The sequence below is a fragment of the Carettochelys insculpta genome, chromosome 5 (genome assembly GCF_033958435.1).
Source record: "Carettochelys insculpta isolate YL-2023 chromosome 5, ASM3395843v1, whole genome shotgun sequence".
In the NCBI taxonomy this organism is placed as follows: Eukaryota; Metazoa; Chordata; order Testudines; family Carettochelyidae; genus Carettochelys; species Carettochelys insculpta.
Window position 1 is genome coordinate 18,028,400 of NC_134141.1, and position 26,865 is coordinate 18,055,264.

Sequence of the window (26,865 nt, forward strand, 5' to 3'; positions counted from 1 at the left end):
CATCAGTAACTTCTTATCACACCATCCGCAATGGCTATCATAACTGGCATTATGTCAAGGGGCCTACTGAAAAAATATGAAGAAAAAATGTCTAGGGGTCTTTGACGAAACGATTAGAACTGTGGTGTCCAACATATTTTGTTTGTCACATGTGGCAAACTGGACACCTCGTTGTGGAGAAATATGGCTCCTTAGAGCCGCACACATGAAGCGCGCGTGGCTCCAGGCCTGGCTTGTGCAGTGGCAGCTCCAGCCATGGGGTGGCTCCAGTGGCGGCACAGCTGTGGTGAGTCATTTGCAGTTTGCATGGAGTGGGGAGGGTGTGCCTGGTTGCAGGTGGGAGGCGGGAGCTGTCAAGATCCTTACATTTCTATTGGATACCACTGGATTAGAAAATCACAGAAGTTACTTAACTCTAGCTTTTTTTCTTAAGCATATTAGAGAACCTCCTATTTCATTTTTGTTTAATTTCTTCACACTGCTATTCTACTTTTACAGAAGAAAAAAACTGAAAAATTGACTTTTGCAACATTTTTACTTGGATAGTGCAGAAACTGTTTCCTTCTGTACAGTACCATATACACATTTGTCCTGACGTCAAATATCAGGAAATGTCAGCAGCACCAGCAAAGGCCTTTAAACTTGTAATAACCTAAATGCTTTCTTAGCAACAGCATGGGTGATACTAGCATAATCTTTGCTTCAAACATGGTCTCTAGTGGTGCTGAAAGGATCATGATGAGCAACCTTTTAGTTAACAAAATCTGAATGATGAGGTATGAGCTGCCTATATACTCATCCCAATGAATGTTAATTAGCTCAGAACCTTTACAGGGTAGTTTCTGATCCAGAGAAATGAGCTTGTGTATACAAGAGATGCAACATTGCTAATCTGCAATGACACAGCAAGTTCCAATAGATATCTTAGTATGGCCACAAGTCTATTTAAATATTGTTTTCAACTGGCATTTCCAAAAATTGTTACAACATCTGCAGGTAAATAATTTTAACATGAAAAGCAATTAAATTCTTGACTGCAAAGAGAACCAATTTTTTCCTCCATTTCATCCTTACAAATAAAATCTTAGAGATCAATATAGGTGAGGGACAAACATTGTCACTAGTGGAAATTTGCATTGGGGTAACCTATCACTTCAAGAAATCATCACTATGGTTTAATTCCAAGGTATTTGGAATACAGGGTCTCTTATGTAAAAATGTAAGAGTTAGGGTTGCAAACTCTCACAGATGAGGTGCCATTGCCTCAAGTGGCTTCCAATTATTCAGTGTATATTTCTTTCTGACAAAAGAAATAGAAAGGGAAAACTGATAAGCAGGGAGAAGGAGGAAAGGGTCATTATTGACATGATGCTACATAAATATATTTAAGTTCTGTGTCCACTTTCAGTAATTGGTATCTGGTTCCACGCATCAAATTAATCTCAGTTTACAGAAAAAGACTAAAGTCATATAACTGTACCAGAAGCAAGTGAAAACTTGAATGCACCTCAAACTGTCACAAATTCATATCAATACATAATTACATGCAGACCTTGATTGTGAATCTTAATTTCAAACAGGGTGCATATAATCTTCTCAACTGAATAAAAACAAAGAAATCTCGAGCAATACCTAAAATGATTTCAAATATGTTCAAACAAGTTGTCTACCCAAGGTCAAAAAAATTCCATCTATTTTGCATGTGGTCTGATTATCTGAAGATGATCTAACTGCATAGTGTGCTAATTGTCCAGACTTCTCAGGGACATTTTTTTCAATAAAATACTAGTAGCAATCACCACTATTTTATTGTACTACACGATCAGCAAGAAAAATGATGGCAGAATGAGAAAACTACCTTCGTGTAACATGCACTTTTCCCTCACCTGATGAAATGGAAGTATAACAAACGTCATACTTTTGAAACAGTAAAATCTATTAAGTAATTCAAAATTTCTATAATTATAATACCACACATGGATATACTAATTACAATAAGTTTATATCTATCCTGTTTTCTGAGGAAGCCTCTTGTTATGAGAGAAATACAATTTCCCTAAATGTGCCAAGCTGTGACAGTATTTGATTTAGTTCTGTGGGAAGATAAAAATTATTATTTTTAGATAGAAAATTGCATAACTTAAAAAATAAAGTGTTTTAATTTTGTCATTTTATTGCTTTATTTACTGAAGATTTTTTCTCTGCATCTCTGTACAATGTTTAACTGGACAGGGACTCACTGTCCACTTTTTATTACACATCCACCAAATAAAAGAAAGGGATTTTCTAAATGGAATTAACACCCTCTCCATAGCCTGCTGTATCTTCCCTGATAGCAATAATGTATCCATAGGGGTAATACACAAATACTTCTAAAACAAGCAAGTGTTTTTGCGCTCTTTAACAAAATGACCATATTGCACCAAACGTCAGGTATTGTAAAAATATCTGCAATATATTAACAGATCAGCATAGTAGATGTTCATCCCATTCTCATTTCCCCCCTTTCTCACTAAAGTTTTAACTAGAGGAATGCTCTGCCATACAATTAATATAACCAACATGTTTTGTTTTGTTTTGCTTTTTGCAGAAAGAAAATATAAATGTTTCCAACAAAGTGCACCAACATTGAGGTCTCTCCTCTCCTGCTCTCTGCACACACTACAAGGTGCCTTTCTCCCTGGTTATGAGAAAGAATTTCTGGGGAAAGGGGAAAGAAATGAGTGGATTCTGTCATCCTTCCTAATTTCCTTCTGCCTTTGCATGCATTCTTGCTGGACAAAGTTTGGGACAGAATAAAGTAAAATTTTTGTTGTGGCCCCTTGTTAAAAATATTACCACAATACCTGGGCATTCACTGCTTTGCCTTCCAGTTAGCAAGCCTCTGAGGGAGGCCTTTATTGAAAAAGCTACCTTAGTATTCCAACAGTTTCTTTTTGTTAAGAAATAAAACCTGCCTAATATTAATACATTATCCAAAGAAGGCAGGGATTGTAGATTATCTAAAATTAGATAACTAGTTTATTTATATGTTGGTTTAGCCATTCATCCCTTTTGAGCACCAACTCACAAAAGAGCTAAGTGAAGGTAGATACTCCCTGAAAACTGTTGTGCATCCCCTGCTTGTGTGCTCTCTTTATGTCCTTTTTTAACTGTTTCCTATAAATGCAATTTAGCTTTTAAATCAAAGATAAGCCTCAGATTTTTTTTAAACCTGTTCCTGCTAAAACAAAGAAAAGATACTTTCTAATTTGATGACATTAGTCAATCAACACATATACTTTACTGCTTACATAAATGGCTTTGTACCAACTATAGCTCATTTTTCTTGTGACACACAAATAATTATGCTAACTCATGTACTACCCTTTTCACTTCACTTCAGCAAAGAGTTCTGATTAATCTGTGCTTGCAAAAACATGTTTTTATCTTCTGCAGTTTGCATGTTTTAATACCAGGGGGAGGGTTGTTTTTATTAAGTCACCATGCAAATTTTTCTTCTGCTTCAGAGGGAGGGGGATTAAAATTAGCACCGCAGTTCAAATGGGAATGCAGTCTTGCAATAAACTTGGGCTTTCAATTTCCAGGCCAACTATCTAGTTGATTCAATGACTCAGTGGCATGTGACAATGCTGGCAAAGAAAAGGCAGCCCACCAGCCCTCCTCAGGTGTCACTGTAAGACAGGTGGGTACTTCTTAATTGTTATTATAAGTAACATCCATTTAGAGGTGCCTATTTCTGTGTGCCGAACGCTTTCTAATGGCTGTTTACTGTAGTGATCTATCAGCACCGTGCCGGCTGTGCCACCTGAATTTCAATTTCTTAATTTACAGCGCAGATAAAATAGAGCGGAGCCGGATCTGTGCTGCTGTCTGCATTGGGTTGGTCTTATCAAGCGTGAAGTTTGGCCCGCTGCAAACCTATTCAAGTGATTATCTGTTGAGGACCTCTTGAGCCATCTCCATCTCTGCACTGTGCTGATAAGACAGCTGTTTCTCTAGCTGCAGTGTCTCCCTGGGCCTCAGTCTTCCTTTGGTACAAACTGTGGCTTTGTTACTATGCCCTGGTGCTGTCACTTTCTCTGTTGTGCAAGCGTTTGATCTCAGCACAAAGCGGGTAAATGGAACCGATTGACAGGCTGGTCTGCCTGATCTTGTTTTAAAATGAAACCTTTATTGCACATCAGGGGAAGACAAATCTTCAGCAAGAGAAACTCCTCCCATTGCACTGTAAATATGAACAGGGCTATAGGGATGTTCAGGAACGCCCGGATGGTTTGCTTAAATGTACTGATTTGGGTTCAGAATGCTGGTTCCTTGCAGAAAGCCAAGTGAATGCAATTCCCTCGTGCTAAGGAAACTGAAACACAGGCTCCCCTTCAACCCTCTCTGCCAAGCCATCAGACACACACACGCACACACGCACACACACGCACACAGAGTATCAGCATTAAAACATTTTTCTACACAATGCAATGCAATACAATACAAGGTCAGTTGCCATGTTATACTGAGGGGGATTCATAACTATGTGACAGGTCTTCTTATTCTGAATAGGATCAGACAAAACCTAAACAAAAATCCCCACTCCACAACGTCAGACAGCCCTTGAAGAGCAGAGCTTATGAAGGCATCTTTCAGAGCCAAGATATACCAATCCTACCGCCTGTTTTGAACGCCTCATGCTTGTGCTTTTGATTATACGAGGAGTAAACCGAAGCTTGCACTGCGAAGACAACCTAGGGAAGGTCTTTTTAGAGGGAAGACTTTTTTTTTTCAGAAAAGCACGAGTGCCAGCTTACAGTTTCACACCTGAACAACCCTAACTGGGAATTATCAGTCTGAGCTAGGAAGTGCCTTCAGGAGATCTAAGCCCATGGTTGCATGATGCATTTTACTGGGGATTTTTGCTGGGGGATAAGCGGGTCTTAGTGTGTTGCTCTTTATAGGCGCTGGAGCAAAGGGAGGGAGAAAGGAAAAAAAGAAAGTTTGCTTAACTCCAAAGCAGCGTTAAGCCCATGTGGTGCTGAATGGGCTCTGTCGTTTGGCTCTTAGCGATGGGTTTTGAAAGAAGATGCAGTCGTGCGGCAGGGATGAGGGATAAAAGGGGCTGCCTGGCTCTGTCCATGGTCCTACAACCTGCAGGAGCGCAGTCAGAGGGCTCCGCGCTTGCAACGCCTCAGGTATGCTGTTCTCCAGCTCCCGGCAAGTTTGGAGGAGTTTTGTTCCCATCCTGTCCTCCGCTGAGTGCCTGGAGTCGCTGCCTGGAGGGCAGTCCGTGCGAAATGGGGTTTAAAACGTGACCCGTTCGAACACACGCGCGTCCTTGTTCTGAAGCGCTCAAATAGAACAGTCCCTGGTTCTCCTTCTGTCACCCGCTGCTTCCCCTCCATTTCTCCTGGGACGGGGGGTTCCAGGAGCCTGGAAAGAAACCCCTGGCTAAGAGGGCGACGTGCATTTCCAGCATGTACAGGCGGGTTAACAACTAGCACAGTTTCATCCCGTGCTTCCCCCAGACGCCCCAAAAGCCAACAAAGGCACTTGCCACCCCAAGGACTGCAATAGTCTATGTGGCAAGTCTGTGGTCATACAGAAGTCCTGGGGGAGGAGGAATCTCGGAACCTTTGCCGTCCTTTCCTCTCCGCTGCGGTTGCCTACAGCCGAGGGGACTGAAGAATCAGACAGGATAGGGGTCAATGCCAAGACACTTATTTTAAGGGCTATTTTCTGCTTGATTTTCCTCGGTACACCAGATCAACAAACTTGCGGGCACTATCGATAGAGATTCTAAGTCTAGCCAATGGGTTAGTGCACAAAGCTATGGAGTGTATTACTAAAATTGAATGTCAGTTACAGCAGGGCTACTCTTTGTTGAAAGGTGTTTTCATCGGAAAGGAGACAGGCTTGGCACCTGCTTCTAGCAGATTAATTTAACTCCCTGAAATGTTGGGAAAGGCACATTTCTGGTTTCAAAATATCTGATCCCTTCCGGGATGTTCTTTTTTAAAAAAAAAACCTTTTAACTTCGGAATAGCTATTTATTGGTGTAGTGAACAGCTGTTTTAAAGGGGTTGCCAATACTTTAAGGGACTCTACTTGGAGAATTCATTGGGCTTATTTTCTCTTCTCTCGGAGACTGTGGAGGAAAGGTTAATTGATTTTAAAAAAATCTGCGTGAATTAGACCGAAGAAAAAGTAACCACTAAGTAGAGTTAGTTTTGTCTAAGACTACAATACAGTACGGACATGTTTTATTTGTTATTCTTAGGCTCAGTTATGAGCCATACTCCAAACCCCTATCTTCTTTCAAAATATGACCTCCACTCAGCCACCCAACTTCATTTGTGTGTCGTTTTACTTCGTCCCCATTCTAAAGAGCACCAGCGGGTGGGTGTTAAGTATGGCATCGTGAGCGAGGTTGGAACAGTTATTTTTAAAAGGGCACGTGTTGCTGTAATTAAGGAGCAGTCACAGACCGAAGCAAACTGAAAAACAGTGCAAGCCCGAGGGATTTGACTGCAATGCCCACTGAAAGTGCAAGAAACATAATGTATGCATGCACGTCTTCAAGCTGGCTATAAATAGACATCACTTTAAATAGGACTGTTGCATGAGCCGCCTTGTTGTTTATTATAGTGATAATTCTTTAAAAAACACGTTCACCACTTGTTCATCAGAGGAAATAATCCGGTTTTTCGGAGTTCCAACCCAGTTCAAAAAGTGAGTGCTAGATTGTAAATTACACGCCGGAACATCTAATGCCGTCGTCTTCTAGCAAGATGTTAAAGACATTTGAAACACAAACTGTTTAGCGAGATGTAAAAATCAGGCCATATGTACTTCTTAGTTCTTGTCATTTTGATAGGAGACTGGCGATTGTATGGACCCAATGGCAGATAAACAGGTTTCTCTTCAATCCCATTAATCTTTTATAAACACTCAAGGACACTCTCAAGGAACACTAATTTATTTTACTGCCCTCTTCCAATCATTGGGTACGTCTCCTCCCTCCCCCTTGCTAGATGCAAATACCAGATTGCACTAAATAAGCATCTAAAGGAGTTCCTTTCCCAAGGGCTTAAGTGCTTTGTTACTGTAAATGCCTTATACGCGTTGGTTTGGAGCAGGGGAAAATAAACAAATACATTGTACGGAGCGTTTCGGGGTTTCAATAGAAAGTAAGTTCAAGTTCCCTGACAAGTATGAGGGGTGAAAGGTCTGTGTACATCAGGCAGGTCTGTTTCTCCCATTGAATACAACTGTCTTTAAAGACAACCGTGTTCTCTTGCTGGAAAGAGAAGAGTGATATAATAAGAGACGTCTTTTCCCCCTTCCTCTGCACAAAGATACTGGTCAATCGGGAATCTCAATTAATATCAATCTGCACTACCAGAGAAGAAATTACTGCAGTAATTGGTCAGTGCTATCAACTTCTTCAAATGAAGAGCGGTAAAATAGGTTTTGCCTGGCAATGAGAAGTATGTGGTCCATATCACATCCTGATTAGGCATACCTAGAAATGAAAGCCTCCGAGCCCTGCACAGAGGCTTTCTGGATGGTGGGGGGGACTAATTATTTTCCCCTACTCTGTGGTGACATAATGGAAACTGCTTTGGCCCAATAGTTGCTTTTTATTCTTGCCTTTGCAAAGTGTTGTCTAACAATCCTCCTGCAACGCATGAAACAAGAAAGGCCGAAACACTAAGACCCGTCAGGCGTCACTAGAAAGTAATAGACACAGGGCTAGGAGAAACGAGGTGGATGTGCAGGCGATTCTTTTTGCTTGTGTTTAAAAAGAGAGCTACAGAGGTGATGCCGAGCAGTGCGATGTTCAAGAACATGCGAAAGATGCGGCAGCCAATCCCCAGGACCGAGACTTTCTACAACATCAAGATTTCCGACGGATAAAGCTTGCACCCGCCGGGGAACTCTGCTAGCTTAGCCACAAGCATCCCACGTTGCTCTCTTCTCCAGCTCTCCTATTTCCTCGCCTTGCCCCAGAGCCGAGTGTGGTACCTCTCGGTGCAACTTACCCTGAAACGGGACTCCATTGAGCGTGCGAGATCGACACCGGGAACAGCCAATCGAGGCTGGCTGTTCCTCCAGGGCGGTGCCCGAAGAGCCCCAATGTACCAATCGCGGCGCACAGAATTACCAGCAGGTTTCATCGTATCGGGTTTCGGCGTATACTTCCGCGCGTGGCGCCCGGGATAGGTGGGAGCCGGACACAGCTGTAGACACATACTCGCACACACGGGTGCGGAAGCAGAGGAGCGCTGGGTGATCCGGTGGCTATAAATCTGTGCGATCCAGTGCACCTCCCTTTTAAGCCGTCCTCCCCCCTTGTTTCTGGTCTCGCTCAGAGATGCAGCCTTTTACTTCTGCAGCGAGCTGCTAGAAAGAAACAAGGAGACAGAAAGAGACCGTCTTTTAACGCGTCCTTTCATCCCTTCTTTTCTTTGTTCCTTCCTTTATTTCTTTCCCCTCCCCCTTTTTTGTTGTGTTGCAGTAGGAGGCTAGCCTGGGCACAGTCCTTGTTTGAAGCGTCCTTTCCCCTTTTCATTTCCCCCATTTTTTAAGGTATCGGACTACTGAGAGGAAAAACGTTTTATTTTTATTAGCTTCCCTTTAAAACTGCCCACAGTTTAGATTTTGCGTGTTGTCTTGAGAACTATCCATCTGCTTCTTGCTCCTCTGTATTCGGAGAACTTCAACGTTACTTTTTTTTTTTTTTTTTTTTTTTTTTAAATCTGAAGAGAGAAAGGTAAGCTGTGTTTTGAACCTTTTAATATTTATAGAGCTAAGACACTATCTACATCAAATACCAGAAAGCTAGGGTGCATGCAGTATACATATAAGACTATTGCATATGCTTATGTTTCCTTTAACGCAGTTCATGTGTATTACAGTGTGTTAAGAGGACAAATGCTTAAAAGTATGGGTTATATTAAGCCCACTAGGAGAAGATAGATAGATAGATAGATAGATAGATAGATATACATAGATATAGATATAGATATAGATATAGATATAGATATAGATATATATCCAGTACTTAGCTGCAAAGTAGTTAGACCGTGGTTTAAAGTTCTTATAGTAGGAATACCTTTTTTAAAACTCTGAATGCATCACTTGCGTAAAACATCTGAAGGGACCCACATCATGCGGATGAATGAATGAGTATCGCTTTGACGAGACAAACCTACGTTTGCAGATTAGGAGGGATAAGATCCTGAGTCTAATTGCATTAGCCAAACAGTCTTTTGCTAATGCTGTAAGGATACGAGATGGCATGTAGGCTAAAGCATGTAGTGAGTTGTAGCTGTCTGGACCCGGGTGCACAGCTGGGGTAAATAGCTGTCGAAACTGATGACTAGGCAGAAGCGATGCAAGGTGCAATTTGGCATATTGACTGCTGAAATATAGGAGGAGAGGTTATTGTTCAAACCTTCAAGGGGAAATAAAAGCCTTTCCAGGCAGGATTCAATCTACATGCGGGATACCGGAGTCCCTTTGTTCTGGGGAAGCTAAACCCGCTTCGCGGTGAGGCAGCAGAAGCCGTGAGCTGACAAGGACGGAGAGAGGGATACTTCAATCACTGTCCGTGGTCCTACTGTAGCAGCTGCCTTCCTCGCTGAGAAAGCGCCTCCCCGCAAGCGTCCGGCAGTCTGAGCCCGTTTCCTCTCTTAGCCATTGTCCGCCTCCCACCGAGGAAAATGGTTGAGCCGGGAAGGCGGGTCTGGTCCAGGCTGCAAGTGGCTGGTGGAACTTGCTTCATTCGAACTTACACACGCCCCGATTTAAGATAAAGCCCCCCCGCCCCCCACCCAGTTGCCTAACTCAAGCAGATCAAAGCGATAGCGCGGTGGTTTGAGTAGTAGCCTACCTAACCCCCAGATTGCGAGTTCAAGCTTAGGTAGGGCTATTTAGGGACCTGGGGTAAATAGATCAAAGAAGGTATAGCCCGGGCAGCGGGCTGGATTCCATGACCTCGCGAGGTCCCTTGCAGCTCTGCGAGATGTGGTGCTCGCATAGACGAAGTTTGCGTGTAGTTACCTTGAAAAGGGGCGGTAGGGAGTTAATAAGGTGCCCTGGGTCTAAAAACGAGTCAGTTTCGCCCTCCTTCCTTGCCTGTGCTAAACCAGGGGGTTAGGTGCCCTTTCCGAGCTGCTGCACGATCGCACTGCAGCTTGGTAAAGGACAGGACCAAGCCCTACCATTGTTGTTTAATTTATGCCCATCACGTTTTCCCGTACCCACCTATTTCGCGTCTGAAAAGAAAGAACATGAGAGCTATACGACTGTGGCAAATTGATAGTTGGACATGGTCCTTCACTCTGTGTCTCCTTATTGGTAGTCAAATCAGTGTTGAGACTGTATAGTTACCACTAATTGCACGTTTCAGAGCCAGCTTTATTGTTGGGAGGGTGGCAGGAACATTAAATCATTTAGCACTTGTATTTAGCTTTGAGGGTGTGACTGTTCCCTTCCAGTTCAAGCCCACTCTCCGTTCATGGAAGAATATATGTGCCTAGCTAAACATCCTCCCTCAAAGAGCATCCAGACTGCTAAAGGTCTGAATGTAAGAAGCTGTAGACTAGTATGAAGGAGATCCCTGACGCACGATGTTACTGAGAGGGGAGGTTGTGTCCTGGCTGGATTTATAGGGGGCAAACATCAGTTTAGTAGATTTCTGCAAGGAATGAAGGAGTATAGGCACTTCAAGCTGAGAAGTGACCAACGCTGAGTTTCTCCTCTTAACCTATACTATCCAGTCACTTGAACACCTCCTCCCCAGGCAGCTTCTGTATACAGTAACATTAACTGCATGCAGTTGATATAAGGGAAATATCCATGGAGGGTATATTATCTCCACCCAGGAAACGTACTGATCTACTAAACCAGGGACCTAAGTTTTAGCAGGGCTGGTCTCTAGGCTATTTGTATACTACTTCAGTCCAAAGGAGCAAGCAAACTCCAGTTAAAATGCTATGGGGGTGGGGGGTAAGCAATCATGGCATTGTAGGCCCCTATAATTTCTGAACTGCGTGTTTCAGGTCATTTGACCACTTAATTAGCATACTGCATAAACAATCAGAGGAGAAAAGAATGTCACACCATTTCCTCCTATTTTGAATTGTTTTTTCTGGAATAAGAGGGGGACAAAAATAACAAGGGCCCCAGCATAATCTTCTTTCCCCTGAAAAAGAGAGAGCACATTTCAGCCTCTAAGGAGCAAGAAACAGCTAACTGTACCTTGTTTTCAAACCCCCACGCGTCTTACATCTCTGCACAACAGCAACCTAGTTCTTGCCTTACTTAGAGAATCTGTTTCCTCCTAGTCCTAAATAGGGGCAGGTGATCTGTTGTGACTAATGAGGCACTCAGGTGTTTAATGATAATGAACTCTGAATAGAGCAAGTGCCAACTGCCTAATTGTTTGCTGTGAATGTGCTTGGGTGCACCTGATTACAACTGGACTGATACTGCGGAGGGCATGAGTTTGTACAGTGCCTGGCACACTGGGAACCTGCTCCATGGAATATAATTATTGCAATGGGGGCATGGGGGTTGGAAAAGTGACTTCTTATGAAATAGCCTATCATTGCCAGGCTGCAAAGGATTGAGCTCTCTTTTTCCAACCCTGGGATTGGGACAGTAATGAGAACAGGCCACCAAGCAGCTCTCCAAGCCCAGTGCACCACTGGAAATAGTTTACTGTACCCCTAGGTGCAGGAAAGCTCCCCAGGGCAAACACTGTCTGCAAAGGGGAAGGTGTGCTGGCAAGAGACACGTTTCTTAGCGGTGGGTGGAACGAGCTCAGCCTCAGCTTGCAACAAGGGGGTGTAGAAGAACAGAAGAATGGCCACGAAGGATCAGACCAAAGGTCTGCCTAGCCCAGGGCTTTGCCTTCCAACAGCGGCCAACACTAGGTGCCCCAAGGGAAGCCAACAGGCCCTGACTATGCTCTGGTACTACTCCCAGAGTGGGGAGCACAGGCCGAGCCCCATAGGCTCCTCCCCTGACCCGTGCAATGGGAAGCGTGGATTTCGGCAGGCCCCACGTTGGGCGTAGGGGCGGAAGGAGGTCGTACCCCGCCCATACGCCTGGGGCTGAGGCGGAGCCTGCTGGAGCTGGGAAGGTTGACGCCTGGCCTGGCTGCAGGCTCCTGGCGCCCTCACTGGCCGCGCCCAGGTGTCACTCAAGCAGCTCAAGGTGGGGGTCCTTATTTTCCCGCCAGCGCCCAGGCTGCCTGTCCCTCGTGCAGCAGGCTCGGGATCCTGCTTGGCGTGGGCGCTGCAAGCGGGACTGGCGTAAGTTAGTAGGAAGGTGCGGCTAGGTGGCTGCGGGCCCTGGGGTGCTGCCCCTTGGGGGTACGTGGCGCTTTCCTAGCCTTCCCAAGTCGGGCAGCCCAAGCTGGCTCTCTACGTGCGCTGCACACCAGCTCCTGGGCGCTCACGGTTTGCTGGTGGGGAGCTGCGGCTGGGGAAGCGTGCATAGCAATCTCATTGCACCGTGCACGCAGGCTGTAGTCGGGCCTGCGGGAGCAGCCAGCTTGGTCTCGCCGCTGCCTTTTGTTTGCAGCTTTCTCCGGGGCTAGTGCGCTGCTTCGCCCGCGCTGCAGCTCCGCCGGTGGCATTACACCCGCCACGAGCTGGGGTGGGGCGTGTCTCTCCCCGTTTTCCCCCGCCTGAGCGCTGGTGGCTGCCGCAGGGGTAGAATGGTGCTGGAGCTTCTCCCCCCCCCCTTTCCCCCAGCCGTGGGGGGCGGCAGCTGGGGCTATCGGAGGCTCCCAGAGGAGGTCGTGCCTAGCAGGGACCGTCTGGGATTGCACGCGATGGAGGGAAGCGGAGCGGCGGGCAGGTTCTGGGCGTGGTAGGGAGGGCAGGCGCGCCGCGTGCCACGTTCCCGGGCAGGCGCGCTGAGAGGGGCGGGTGCAGCGGCGTGTGCTGTGGAGGGGGCGGCTAAGGTGCAGAGCAGGTGCACCCTATTCGCCGCGAGCTGCTAGCGCCGCCTTCAGGCCCAGTCCCCGCTGGGCCTGGTCGCCAAAACGTCCCCGCGGCGCTTCGTCTAGCACGTTCACTGCTCCTGGAAGGACACTCGCTCCTCTTTGCTGCGGCGAAGCAGCCGCCTCTCCGCAGTGCTGGCTGCCATTTTCCCCCCTCTAGAGCCTTAGCAAGTCCGTGTAGCCGGTTTGCATAAGGGTGGCAGTGACCGGGGCTGTAAATTGAAGCGATCCTGAGTTGGAGCAGGCAGAATCTCCCCAGTTAAGCAAACGCCCAGGGGCAGGGGAAGTGGCCATCAACAGCAAAGGGCCTGATTTGGGGTTGACCTAGTCATTCCTTGGTGTGACCCCAGTGCTCACTAGGTACTGCAAGAGTGAGTCTGAGTCTGTGGAAAGTGTGAATCTTCCATGTGCGGAAATTTCTGCAAGGTTTTCCTTCTGGGGCACCTGTCAGTTGCATAACTGTTAGCAGTATAATGGAGTGGCTGGTGAGAGGCAATGGATATAAATGACTTCCTCCAATGTAGAAAAGGAGACCAAGAGTTTTAAATTAAACTACCTTAAAAAAACACCTCACCTGTCCTCTATAAAGTAGGACTGGGGTTGGTGGAGGGTAGGAGTCTAGTTGGGCCAAGCAGAGAGTTGACTTAGGCAATGGGAGGATAGCAGGTGGAAAAAGATCTGAGTGTGTTGGAGATGTCAGATTGTGGGCAAATGGCATCATGTTACAAACCCAGAACTTTGGGGTCCGGGAAACGTGTGGCTTAAAAAAAGCTTCCTTCTCTTTGCTAATAGCTAGTTTTTCAGATCTTAGTCAAATTACTTGGTTTTTAAGATCCGTAACGTGTTACGTTACTTTGATTCTTTTGATTACTGATGCTTTTTGTTACTGAACAGCTTTTTTGTTTGGCTCATCTTCCCTTTCATCTGCTTGGTTGGCTGGGTCTTCTCCTCTCCTTTTGACTGTTGTCATCTGTCTTTTGTGTGTGTGTGTGTGCGTGCACGTATGCACATGTTTTAGCTCAGATAAATGCACCACTAGCACCTTCTACCATGGCCTCTGTTTTGTGGTAGCTTTATCCCTACCCTGTTAGTGCCTCTCTCTGGGATGGCCTTTCATACTTGCACACCTATGAGTCCATTCTCTTTGGTTGTTTATCTCTTTGCCACCCAAGGTCTAACTTCACTGTTCATGGATTTCATTCAGTCATAACCATACATCTATCTACTCCCTGGATGAGTTTATACAAATTGAGGAATTTGCACCAGGGTAGCATTTATTTTTGTGCCATTTGCATTGCCTTTTGCTTGAGCAAGCCTGGAATAACTTGTGTGTTTTGAATGGTCTGTATGCCTCAAATACTGGGTGAACATTTAAAATAGGCAAGGGTTTCTTGCCACTTCAGTCTATAGTGAATGTAAATTGTGCATAAATGCAGACACTAGGCCTGGGTAGAGAAAGGAACATGGCAAATTAGGGCATTGGCTTCCTTAATTTATCATAGCGCTCCACCCTGTGGAAGAAAATGCCTTAGCCCTATTGCTCCTGACCACTGGCACTGCTATCCCTTTAGTGTATCCAAACAGATCATACTTAATGGTCATGATGAGTAACAAGGCAAGGTGATAAATATAATTAAGAATTGGCTTCTGCTGGGATGCAGTTTCCTTAATTGAGTAGGAAATAGGCCGACTTTCATTTTCTGGTACCTATTAACTGATTAAAACTGTAGAGGCACAACTTTGACTCATTACCCTTCAACCATTCCCACACCACTACCTCAGAAATGAATCACAGCAAGGAAGTTGGTGGGTTGGCACCAAGCAAAAACAGTAATATTTGCAAATAAAACATTGTGCAGTGTGATTCTCGAAATGCAAGCATCTAATACTGAGACTTAAATATGGGAATGGCCAGGAATTCCATTAGTTCAATAACCTGTCTGGCAGTGGCTAATACTAAGTACTTTAGAGGAAGATGCAAAAAACATTATGGACAGCTGTGGAATAAATTGTTGAAAGAGAATTTTTCACTAACACGTGTGATCATCTTTAGGTGGCTGGCTTACATCCTGAGACTGAGCTTTGTCTCTCCTCCTTAAAACTTATCCTGTTTTCATGTGACTTGATTTGACTCAAATGTGTAATCCTCTTATTGAAGACAAAAGCTTTACAGGACTCAAAAATATCCTGTGGCAGTGAGTTCCAGGGATGATGATTCTTACACAGTACAACCGTTTCCTCTGATCTGCTCTGACATTTGTTCCTTTAGGCAGTGTCTACAGTTAGTAAAAACGTCAAAATGCTATGCTAATAGCCAGATTGAAGAATACTAATGAGGCACTGAAATACATATTCAGCACCTCATTAGCATGCCAGCAGCTACAGCACTTCAATTGGGGATCCAAGGGGATTTTGAAGTTGGTGGGCTCCTTTTGAAAAGAACCCCACTGTAGATGAGCTGCATGGCAGCGAAATGTGGCAATTTCGAAGTGCTGCAGCTGCTGGCATGCTAATGAGTCACTGAATATGCATTTGTGCCTCATTCATGTTCTTCAATCTGGCCATTAGCATGTCATTTCAAAGTTTTTACAAAGTGTAGACATAGCCTTAATGTCATTAAATGTTACCCTTCCATTTTGGTTTTCATAGTGTAATTGAGAATGGGGCAAAATGCCTACTAACAAACATTTTACACAGCTTAAAGTATCTGCCCTAGTTTATGTAGTGTAATCTGTACTTGGAACTTCCTAGAGAAATGTTCTAGTTGTTGGGTGTTGACATCAGTGGAAACAAATTTTTTTGTATTCAGCACAAGTAAATGACTTTGTTCAATGTTTCACACTTAGGAATATTGAGCATTTTAAAATTAGTCTGCAACACTTTAAAAATCAGAACTTTGGAGGATAAATATTTCACTTGACCAGTTTGCTTGCACAGTTCAGTAACAGATTGAATTTAATCAATGACTGATATTAGAGTAGATGAATAACTATTCAGTAAATTGCCTATTTGTTGTCTCACATTTAGCTGTACTGTTAGTTTCCTAATGCTAAATCACTACAAAAAATAGTGATTTTTCTTTCTTTGAGTTGGCAAAAATGACAGGATGCAACAAATCATTATCAATGCTCTCTCTAAACTTGAGGGCAAAAGAGGTGACAATGGTCTTGTATGGAGAACTTGAACTATAGCTTCAATTGGGTATTTTATGTCCTTCATAGTAAGTGAAAGATCTGAGTCCATAGATCTAACTCTCTTTTTCCTTGACCTTTCAGAGCAGCATCAGGGTGATGGTCTTAGCAGACCCTGAACCTTTGCTGCAGGTTGTCTTAAAGACACGAAGTAAAGACCTGCTTGCAGATATGTGGTTTATCTGACATGATCAACATAGATGTCTCAGATGACTTTTATGGCTGTACATAGGCTAGGTATTAATGGCAGGTAGCCTCGAAACTGTAAGGAAATTCGGTCATTCTGCCTGACACTTGCCATACTGATGCTTTATTTCCCTTTCAAAAGCTTCTTATAGCCATACTTTAATTGACATTTCCCTTCAGTGGTGATCTGCTCAGTTCCAGTGTTGAGCCTTTTTTGTGCAGCTGGAAGACATTAATTGCTTCAGTCTTAAGAGTAAATAAGACTTGAACATACTAGTTAGCATTTGCATAAATCTTTTCACATTACTGGCCTAACATATGTTAATGCTGTTTTATTTCTGTTATTGAGAATTAGTCCCACTCACAGTGTGATCATGTGGCATTTAGTCAGATGTTTTAATTGTATAAAATGGTGGCCTGTGTAAGGGGTATGCTTTTAAATGATTAGTGGAATATTAGCTGATTTAAAGGCCAAGTAGAAATACTTATGATTTGTCATACCTATGTTTGAACTTACATTTCTTGTTTAACTTGCTTACCTTGTTGACTACTTAATTCAAATAGGATTTTTGGTATTTTCAACTGTAACATTGTTCCTGGCTCAGTATGGCCTATCCGGATTACGGAGGAAAACATCCTCCCTACCATTGTTAGCTTAATTGGTATTTTAAGGATGAATTGGGGTAAAAAAAAAAACAACTTTACACTCTAGCAGAATCCATACTGTTTTCTTCTTCCTGCTGCTCCTTTTCTGTGCTCCATTCCCCACATCAGCACAGCTGCTCTACATGGGTTCAGAGGTAGAATTGAAGAGGGGAAATTATGCTTGTATTCATGAGTTTCTTATTGATCTGTGCCACTCTGAAAGGTTGCTTATGAGAAGCCTATTATTCAGGCTAGTTCACCATTTAACCCTGCAAAACAAAACACTTACGTGAACTTGATTTGCACTAAGAAACGCATCCCATTTCACATAAAGGTTGAACCTCTCTTGTCTGGCACCCTTGGGACCTGAATTTGCTGGACCACAGGAGGTCAATATTGTATAGCACATCGCCAAAAACTCCCACTGCTTACTGGGCTCTCAGAAGACATTTGGGGTAAATAGCACAAAACACTGAGAGCTGGGACTGATGGCTAGAAGTAAACATTATGGGACTGGGGAAATTTGGCCACACCCATCATAGGTGGTCATCTGGCTGACTAAAATGCTGGATTACAGATCTTTCTAGATAAGAGTGGTGGACTTGAAGTTTAACCTGTATTTGATTTTTCTGATGTGCTCTTTAGTAGAGGCTAACATCTAGTGTGCTATCTCTGAAAACCAGTTGTCTTAAAACATGAAGCTTTATTTTTCTCATATTGGGATTTGCTCAGATTTGAGTTAGCCTCCAAATAGACTGCTGAACAAGTGGGGTTTTTGACATACTGAACCAATTTCTAAGCAGGAAATTAAACTTTTCTACTCTGCCTGTATAAATCTAGATGCTGCTGAACTTACCCTGATGTACCTGAGAGAACTGGCTTTTAGACTGTTTGCACCAGAGTGTAATCTTGCAATAGAATTTGAAATGTTTTCTTAGTTTTTTGCAGTTCACTTAAAATGTAGTAAATATCTGGCAAAATATTGCACAAAAGTGGGTTTTATGATTGTCAACTGAGAGATTGAGGAGATCTTCAAGCATAGAAAAACAGCCTAGTAAGCATTGCTATCTATTTGCAGGGAATCCTGGCATCTAATGTGTTAATACTGCAGCTAGAGTTAGCATTATAACCTTGGCAGAAGCTTGTATCCAGCAAATGCTGTTTTACCATTTCCATGTGCAGATACTTGCTCTCTTCCCTTGCCTCATCAGTACACTCTGCCATTGAAAACGAGTTCTTATAGATAGTTCTGGTGAGACTTGAAAATTGACAGGCTGCTTAGAGTTTCTCTTAAGCGAAAGTGCTATGAAGTATAAACTGCTGACAGCAAAAATGCCAAAACACTCTGAACTAATTTTCAAAAGCCTAAACCTATTAATAGGTCCATGCAGAATATCACTTGCAATCAGACATTGCTTGTCACTAGTGTCATTAGCATCTAGAGTTCTGGGAGCGTAAAGAGGTGGCAACTGTTAAAAGTATCTAGGTCTCTTTTTGTGTGTGCTTTGAGATTGTTCATTCCAAGTGGCTGCTGATAGAACCAAAGTTCCAAAGAAGTGGCATATAGAAAAATCTTAAGTTATTTTTGTAGCTGTAGTGACTACAAATTGAATTGTGCCAGGTTCTGAAGGAGGCATACGCTTTAACTCTTCTCCCTCCTATTACAATAAGTCTGGGGACTGAGTCTGCACTGAAAGTGTTTCCAAAGGAGCACTGATGCAATTGTAGGCTCATATTTATAAGTCTTAGTCTCAGGCTTCACTGGTTATCATTATATTCTGTTAGCTTTCTAATATTCTGTAGACAGACCTGGCTATCTAATATGCATGATAACAATTAATAGAAAATTTCATTGCCTTCATAATTCAGGTAGAGGAACTTAAAGAAAATTGCCATAAACACAGCGCCTTTCTTTGCAAGTTATCTGTAAACTAGAATGGAGATTTAATTTTCTCTTACCATATTGCTGATGTCTGAAGCGATGTCCCTTGCTCTAGCAATGCTACTGTTGCTACCCCGCAAATGGCTTGTGCATGTCAGGTGTCTGCAGAGGCAGTAGTAGCACATTTAGGGTCCTAAGCAAGAATATTTTTGCATGCTCCCAACACAAGTGAATTGCTGCTCAAGGCCCTAAGCAAGTGCTTAGACTGTTAATGCCGAGTGTCAGCTCTGGTGCCTACAAGCTTATTGCTTTTCTAAGAACCTTTGGGTTTGTTCAGGGTTAGCAAGTGCTTCTTTTGCTTCTAGTTTTTATATTACTTGACTTAAGGCAGTAAACACAACTAGGACGTTCTGTGGAGTGCAAGGAGGGAAGCATCTTCAAATTTAACACTGACTTGACCAACACAACTTTAAAAAGATGAAAAATTTGTCTTAGTGTGTTTGTTTTTAATTAGCATTTAATTAAAACAGCCAGTCATGATTTTTTAACATCTTACGCATGCCAGGTCATAAAGTCTACCTATTGGTGTATATAAGTGCCTGCATGTCTCTTTGTTTTCCCCCCACTCCTCCTGTGAAAAGATCTGTTTTGGAAACAAAACTGCTGTAATTTTCCAAACCGGTGTCTTGATCTTCTGAAGTAACAGCGCTGATCTGAAATGGCCCCAAAACATGGAAATGAGAACTGCAGTTAACTCACTGATGCACCTCCTCCACTTTTTTTCTTTAGTAGCTTGTTTAAAAGACTTATTCTATCACAATTCCTGAATAGCCAATAATCTGAAATGTGTGTGGGACAGTAGCTTGAATATTTAATACAGAAGCTAACAATTGGATAGTGTAAATCTGAATGCTTGAAAACCACTTTAAATAGCATTAGGAAAGGCTGTTCAGGACATCCTGGTCTTTAGTACTTCAGGTGCTAACTGCCATGATAGCTGTTTTGTTTTAGCCCAAGTAGATTTCCTTGACTTTGCACAGTGGATTTCTTTGGGCCTGGAATAGTTAATTTTACTATTTAACCTCTTATGGGGAGAGATGGAGTTAGTGAGTTAGGCTGATTTAATAGTGCTACAAATATTAGATGAAGTTTAAAGTTGAAGTTCAAGTGGGAAATGTTAGTTAAGTACAATACTAACTGCAAGTTATTTTGTGGGGAGAAGAAAATGAGCACTGTGCATTGTTAGGCTAAGGAGACTTGTCCAATAAATTGTTCAAGTCTCAAAAATGGAATCCTCTCTCTCTTAAAAATGAGAGGAACTCAACATTGTAGTGTTCCACACTTCAAAAACCATAGACATGGCCCAGTGTTCTTGACTTAAAGGGCATTTTCCATGATGGGTCAGCTGCTAGCCTTAAGACCTAGAACCTGCATCTCTTAATTTTTGTTGCTCCTCTCAGGCCAGTTGTGTGGAATCAGAATTCTTCAGTGATCATTCTTCATAACTAGTTTAGGGGCCAGTTTGGGCTAAGCTGGGGGTTGTGGGAACATGGTGGTATTCCTCTCAGCTATCTAAAACCAGCTCAACTGATGTTCCTAGAATGAGGTGCTACTCACAGTAGGTTGTACAGATGCATGAATGTAGCCACTGGGCTTGGCTAGCTCCCTTGGCTTGCCACCTCCTTGATTTGGGGGTGAAATAATTGTATCTTTTGTATATCACTTACCCCAGTTTCAAAATGACATCTGTCAGTAAACTGTGCAGATCTGACTGTTACATAAGGAAATTTCTGACCCTTGAAGCTACCTTCCCTAGTTAGCTATTTAACTTCCTGCTGAGGAACAGAATGGTTCACACATCTTAGATTCTGGGCTTTCTGCAGATTCATTCCTGCATCTCTTGCATTTAACTCACAATTGACTCTGTCTTAAGGTTTTTTTAGCATATATATGCTGAAATTCTGAAACAGGCACATCTTGGCTGCAATTTCTGAGCTGTGCTCCATAAATGAGTTTAAATCAATACAATGGGCAAGAGTAAATGCTAGTGGTTCCAAATTGAAAATCCTAGGTGTTGCATGGTGGTACTTCTCAGTTGCATGTGTCTTTGTTTTAGGGCATGGGCGGCGGGGTGGGGGGAGTCCTATACTCTTTTTGGCTGTTGGGACTGTTTACTGATCCACAGGCACCCTTCCTGAAGTGCTGCTGCAGGCCATGTTTGGTGGCTTCTACTGCTTGGGGTGTTGTAGCTGGCACTGTTGCATTACACCTTTTATGAAGGATGTCATGAATGTTAAACAGTGTTGAATGGCTCATGGGCATAAATAGGTCTGATTATATAAACACTATTTAAGGTCAGTGGGACAGTGCTCCATTTGACCCAGTGGAGAACAGCAACTCTTCGGGGGTGGGGTGGGGTAAGGAAGAAGTATCTAATCTTGGTTCCACTCCTCAAGAAGGAGAGAGTAATAGGGAGTGACGGAAGAGGCTTAAATGCTGATGGTCCTTGAGGCCAGAGAGCAAACTAAGGCTATAATTGTTTCCTATCCTGAATGTTTCAGTGCATCTGTGTGTACATAGCCACTGCTATATTACCAGTTACTGTACAGTAATGAAGTCCTGTGGCACCTTATAGACTAACAGATAATTTGGAGCATAAGCTTTTGTGGGGAAAAGACCTGCTTTGCCCATGAAAGCTTATGCTCCAAGATATCTGTTTAGTCTATAAGGTGCCACATGACTGCTTGTTGCTTTTGAAGATAGACTAACTTTGGTTTATCCCTCTGATACTTGTGTAGTGATTGGCAATTCATGCTTCATTGTGTAACAGATTTTCTTCCTCACTTCATTATAATCCATTTTTTTCTGCCCTCTTGAAATGCCAAAAACTAATTTTGTGATCTCTATCTGTTCTTTCATTAGCAGTTAAATTTGATATGCACCGGACTTGAGGGTTTACTTGTTTTTTAGATCTACTGTTCATTTCTGGTGTTGAATCAGCAAACATAAGTAATTAAAGGTAAGTGACAAATACTATTAACTTTTTATCAGGGATTTTGGAAGTATTAAAATGAGTTAACAACCTGCACTTGCTACCAACCAACAGTTGAAATAATATGTATTTTGTAGTATTTACTCCTTTTCCCTTTTTAAAGTTGACTTCCCTCTAGCTAGCGCATTCTGCAGGGTGGTTGATACTTTTCTTCTTTTTCCTAAAGAGGACTCTTACATGCTCATAACTGTTGTGGGAAAACATGTGTTCCCTTTAACTTTTCTCGTATGGCAACTGAATGTGGCATTTACTTGGTAGTGCAATGTTTAGGTGATAAACAATTCCCTCCCCCACTCGCTCAATCCTTAGCTTAAAAAAATCCAAGCTTCTGAATGAAACCTGGCATACCTAATCTTCCCCATCCTCAGATCAACTTTCTTTGAGTACATCCATTCAGACCTTATTTTTGATGAGGGGGAAACAAATTTTTAAGAACAAAAGAACGGCCATACTGGGTCAGACAAACAGTTCATCTAGCTCAGCAGCCTGTCGGCCAACAGTGGCCAGTGCCGGGTGGACCAAAGGCAATGATCAAGTGACTTGTCTCCTGCCATCCATCTCCAGCCTCTGACAATCAGAGGCCAGGGACACCATTCCTACCCATGGCTTTTATAAACCTAACCTCCATGAATTTATCTAGCTCTTTCTTAAATTCTGTTAGTTCTACCCTTCAGTCTCCTCTGGCAAGGAGTTCCACAGGTTAACTATGCACTGAGTGAAGAATAACTTTCTTTTATTAGTTTTAAACCTGCTACCCATTAGTTTCATTTGGTGTCCTCTGTCCTCTAGTTCTTGTATTATGGGCACAAGTAAATAACTTCTCCTTATGCACCCTCTCCACACCTGTCATTTTATATACCTCTGTCATGTTCTCCCCCCTGCCCCCAGTCTCCTCTTTTCTAAACTGAGAAGTCCTAGTCATCTTAGCCTCTCCTCATACAGGAGCTGTTCAAAGTTGCTAATCATTTTAGTTGCCCTTTTCTGAACCTTTTTCCAGTGCCAGGATATCTTTTTTTAAGGTAAGGAGACCACATCTGTACACAGTATTCAAGATGTGGGTATACCATAGATTTGTATAGGGGCAATAAGATATATGGGGGGGGGGGATCATTTTTTGTTAAATCTCTGTTCAGCTCAGATGGTTTAACTGAAATGTGGCCTATAAATAGTTCTTGGCCTTGGCTTTTTGCCCAGCTTAAAATGTAGACAATCTGATGTACCTGGCATTGGTTGTCTCTTAGCTGAAGTAACTTTTTTCAAAATAAATGAAAAATCTGTTCTAATGACACTTTTTTTTCCAAAAGTGAAGGGTCAGGAAGGGGTGGGAGATGGGTGGCCATAGGGCAGAGATTTGGTGGGGGGCTGAAGGCAGGGGTGGGGTGCAGAAGTCTGGGCAGTGATCTAAGGACAGGTGTCAGTGGGAGGGTGGGGGAGCTGGGGCCACCTGTGACAGTGATGGTGAGGCTGCTTTGGTGGCAGCTCTTCCTGAGGGGGCCAGGGCAGCATTTTCCAGCCAATGATTCCTTGTGGGGGGTGGGGGGGAGGTGGTATGTATCTGCAGGGGTATGCTTGTCAAGTGGCTGCTGGTACTTGGTGAGTTAGCCATGGCTTTCAGCTGCCTTCCTGGCTGGCAGCTAGGAGGGCAGCCCCAGCTTGCTGCTGTCCCCTCCCTGGACTGCAGCTTCTTGGGGGGGTGGTCTTTGCTTGAGATAGTGGCTGCCCCATCTTACTGCCTGTTGTGGGTAGGGCAGCATTCTGTAGCTGCCCCACCCCCTGGTCATGCAGTGGCCTGGCATGGCACTTTAGAGCCTATCCCCAGCCTCCAGCAGTCACCTCTGTTCTTCCCCCTGTTTTGGAAGGGGGCTACAGGGGCTGGCCAGCTTCAGGGTGCTGGCCCACACCTCCAGTGTCCCATGTGGCCTACCGGCTCTTGGGGGCAGGAGGAGAGCCAGGCCCCTAGGGCTGTCCTTTCCTCCTGTAGACATCCCTCATGGCCTGTAGGTTGTTGAAGTGGGGGTGAGGTTCTGTGGGCTGCCTCCACTGGCAGCCTCCATTTGTCTGCAAGCTGGGGAAGGGGAAGCTCTTGGAGAGGCACCAGCCTCCAGTGGCCTCCCTACAGCTGACAGGCTCCTGGGGGTGGTTCAGTCTTATGCCCCCCCCATGGCCTGTCTACTATCTGGGTAGGAAGCCAGGTTGAGGGAGGTGGTCTGGTCCTCCAACAGCTCACCTCCCTGTGGCTTGCAGGCTGAGTGGCAGGGTCCAGGGGCTGTGCCCCTCTAACAGCCCTTCCTACAACCTTTAGGTTGTCTGGGGTGGGCCAGGCCCTGGTGTGTGCCAACTCTCTTCAGCTGTCTCTTCCAGCAGCCCCCACTTCCCTGTACAGTTTGTCTGGGTGGGGTGAGGTTCCCAGGGTGGCCCCTGGCCTTCAGCACTCCCTCCTGTGGCCTGCAGTTTGTCTAGGGGCTGCCCAGCCTCCAGCAACCCCCTCCTTGCCCTGTAGGCTCTCTGTGGGGTGGGACAGGCTCTAGGGTTGGGGCAGGGGAGCTACTTAGCCCATGTCTGTGACACGCAAGATGGTGGAATCCCAGCCCTGTTGACCTATTGTTGCTGCAGCTGCCCCCAAGTGGTGCACTCAGTATCACATTCCTCCGTCTGTGCCCCTTCCTTCTGACCCTTCCCTCTCCTTTGTTCTAGGAAATCATGGGAATTCGGGCATTTCCCACTCTTAGGCATAACCAAACCATGACCTTGGTTTGTGTGTGGTAAGAGGAAGCTGCATACCAAATTGTGGTCATTGCCTCTTAAACCATAAGAGTTTTCTTGAACAGACTTGGCACTTGCGGACACACACTTTAAAATGTATAGATTGTAGCTGCTCCTGTCAGTTTCCATAGAGGCTGTACACTGTCATCCTCTCCCCACCAAAAATGTTTCCCTATCAAGAACAAGAAAACAGGGTGAATAAAAGTGGATTCCGCATTTTCTTCTTTTCAGGGTTTACATTTTTTCCCCACAATCTACTATGTTCTAAGTTTTCACTTGAAATCAATTGCAAAGGAAACCGATGTGCAATGTCCTGGAGTTGTACAGAACCATGCAATGGCAGCAATGTGAAACTAACATCTCCTCGCATTGTTTGTCTGGGTTAATATTTAGATGTTAATATTCAGCAGAGGCAACTTCCTCTGACTTAATTACATGCACAATGGTAATGCATTGTCAAGGCTGCTCAGATTAATCAAAACTGAGAAATAGGAATGCTTACTTTCTGAAAGCAACAGTAGGTCCTGTCATAGTTCCTATATATATGATATAAATTGAACAGAACAAACAAATGCATTAAGCATCATATTCAAGAAGATCAAATAGGAAAGGAATTAATGCTCCTATGGCAACCTTCTGTTTTCTAACTTCTTAAAAAAACTAACTTCAATTTCACTGTTTCATGAGTGTAAAGCAAAGTACAGATCCATCTAATCTCCTTTGGCTGATTGTTTCATTTAGGTACATAATGTTTTTGGCTAAATTCAGCAATAACATCATTGTTTGCTCCAGTGATACCACTGAAAACAACTGATCAGGAAGTAAATATCTGGCTCAGCAAAGAGGGTTGCCATGCCCAATGTAAATCTCCTTTCCCCCTGAAAAGTTACATTTGGTTTAAAGGACTGACTTAAACTGGTACCAAAAGCTGTGGACAGTAATGAAATTATTTCAGGTAAATTTAAATTGATGAAGATATATGTTGACACTAAATGAAAATGTGACTACGCAGTGTCTTGCACCAATTTAAGTGCACTAATTTTTGTGGTGGGTAGAAATATAATATCTTCAGTTCAGCTGTGACAACTGCTGCATGGAGACATGGCCTTCAATGTTGCTAGTTTGTATTTTAGTTCTGGTTTCTTAGCCTTCTGGTGTAAACTTCATTGATGCTTGTTAGATACCTGAGATCAGCATGTGATCGAAGTCTGGACAAACAGCAAAGGAAATTAGATTCAAAAACTAGCTCTGTTTTTGAGCTTCTGAATGCTCTCCAGGGTAATGATACAAATAACAGAGGTTTGTGTGCTGAAGATATTGCACCTCTTCTCCCCAGAAGAAACTTGAATGTTTAAGCTATTCCTACCTCCACCTTAAGTAATGTGCTGGTAAGTCCTGAGCTCTTAAATGCAGAACTAGATTGCAGATATTCTAATCTATCAAGGATGGTGTTTGAGGATTGAACTGTTTTAAAAGCTCTTAAGAAGTGAAGAGGCTATATTTTGATTTACAAAAGGGCTTATTCAAAAAGGGAATCTGTAGAATACATACTGGGGTTTCTGATCACTCTGCTCTGCTTGCAGAGGACTGATGCTTAATCCAGACAATGAAAGTTTGATATCATGATTCAACAAGGATGAGCCAATGAGAGCTTTCACTGGAGAGTTGTGTGATAGTCAGATCTCTTTATTGATGTTCTGACACTAGAGGCAGAGTCTGCACTGCCCCTCCCTTGCAAAAGGGGCATGCAAACATGTCTGCTCAAAAACACAAATGGGGGGTGGATTTGCATATTCAGTGCCTCATTTGCATAACAGCAGCTGCTCACTATTCTGGGAGTGCTGTTTTTGAAAGCCAAAACAGCTTTGTAGATGGGGTTCCTTTGAAAAGAAGTGTGCCCCTCCCTGCTTTTGAAAGTGCCCTTCATGGAAAAAAAACTAGGAAGGGCACTTTCGAAGGAGGGGCTTCCTTTCAAAGGAGCCCTGTCTACACAGCTGTTTTGGCTTCTGGAAACAGCACTTGCAGAATGGTGAGTGGCTGCCATTAGGCAAATGAGGCACTGAACATGCAAATACACACCTCATTTGCATTGTTGAGGGGCTGTGTTTGCATGCCCCATTTGAAAGGGTGGGGCAGT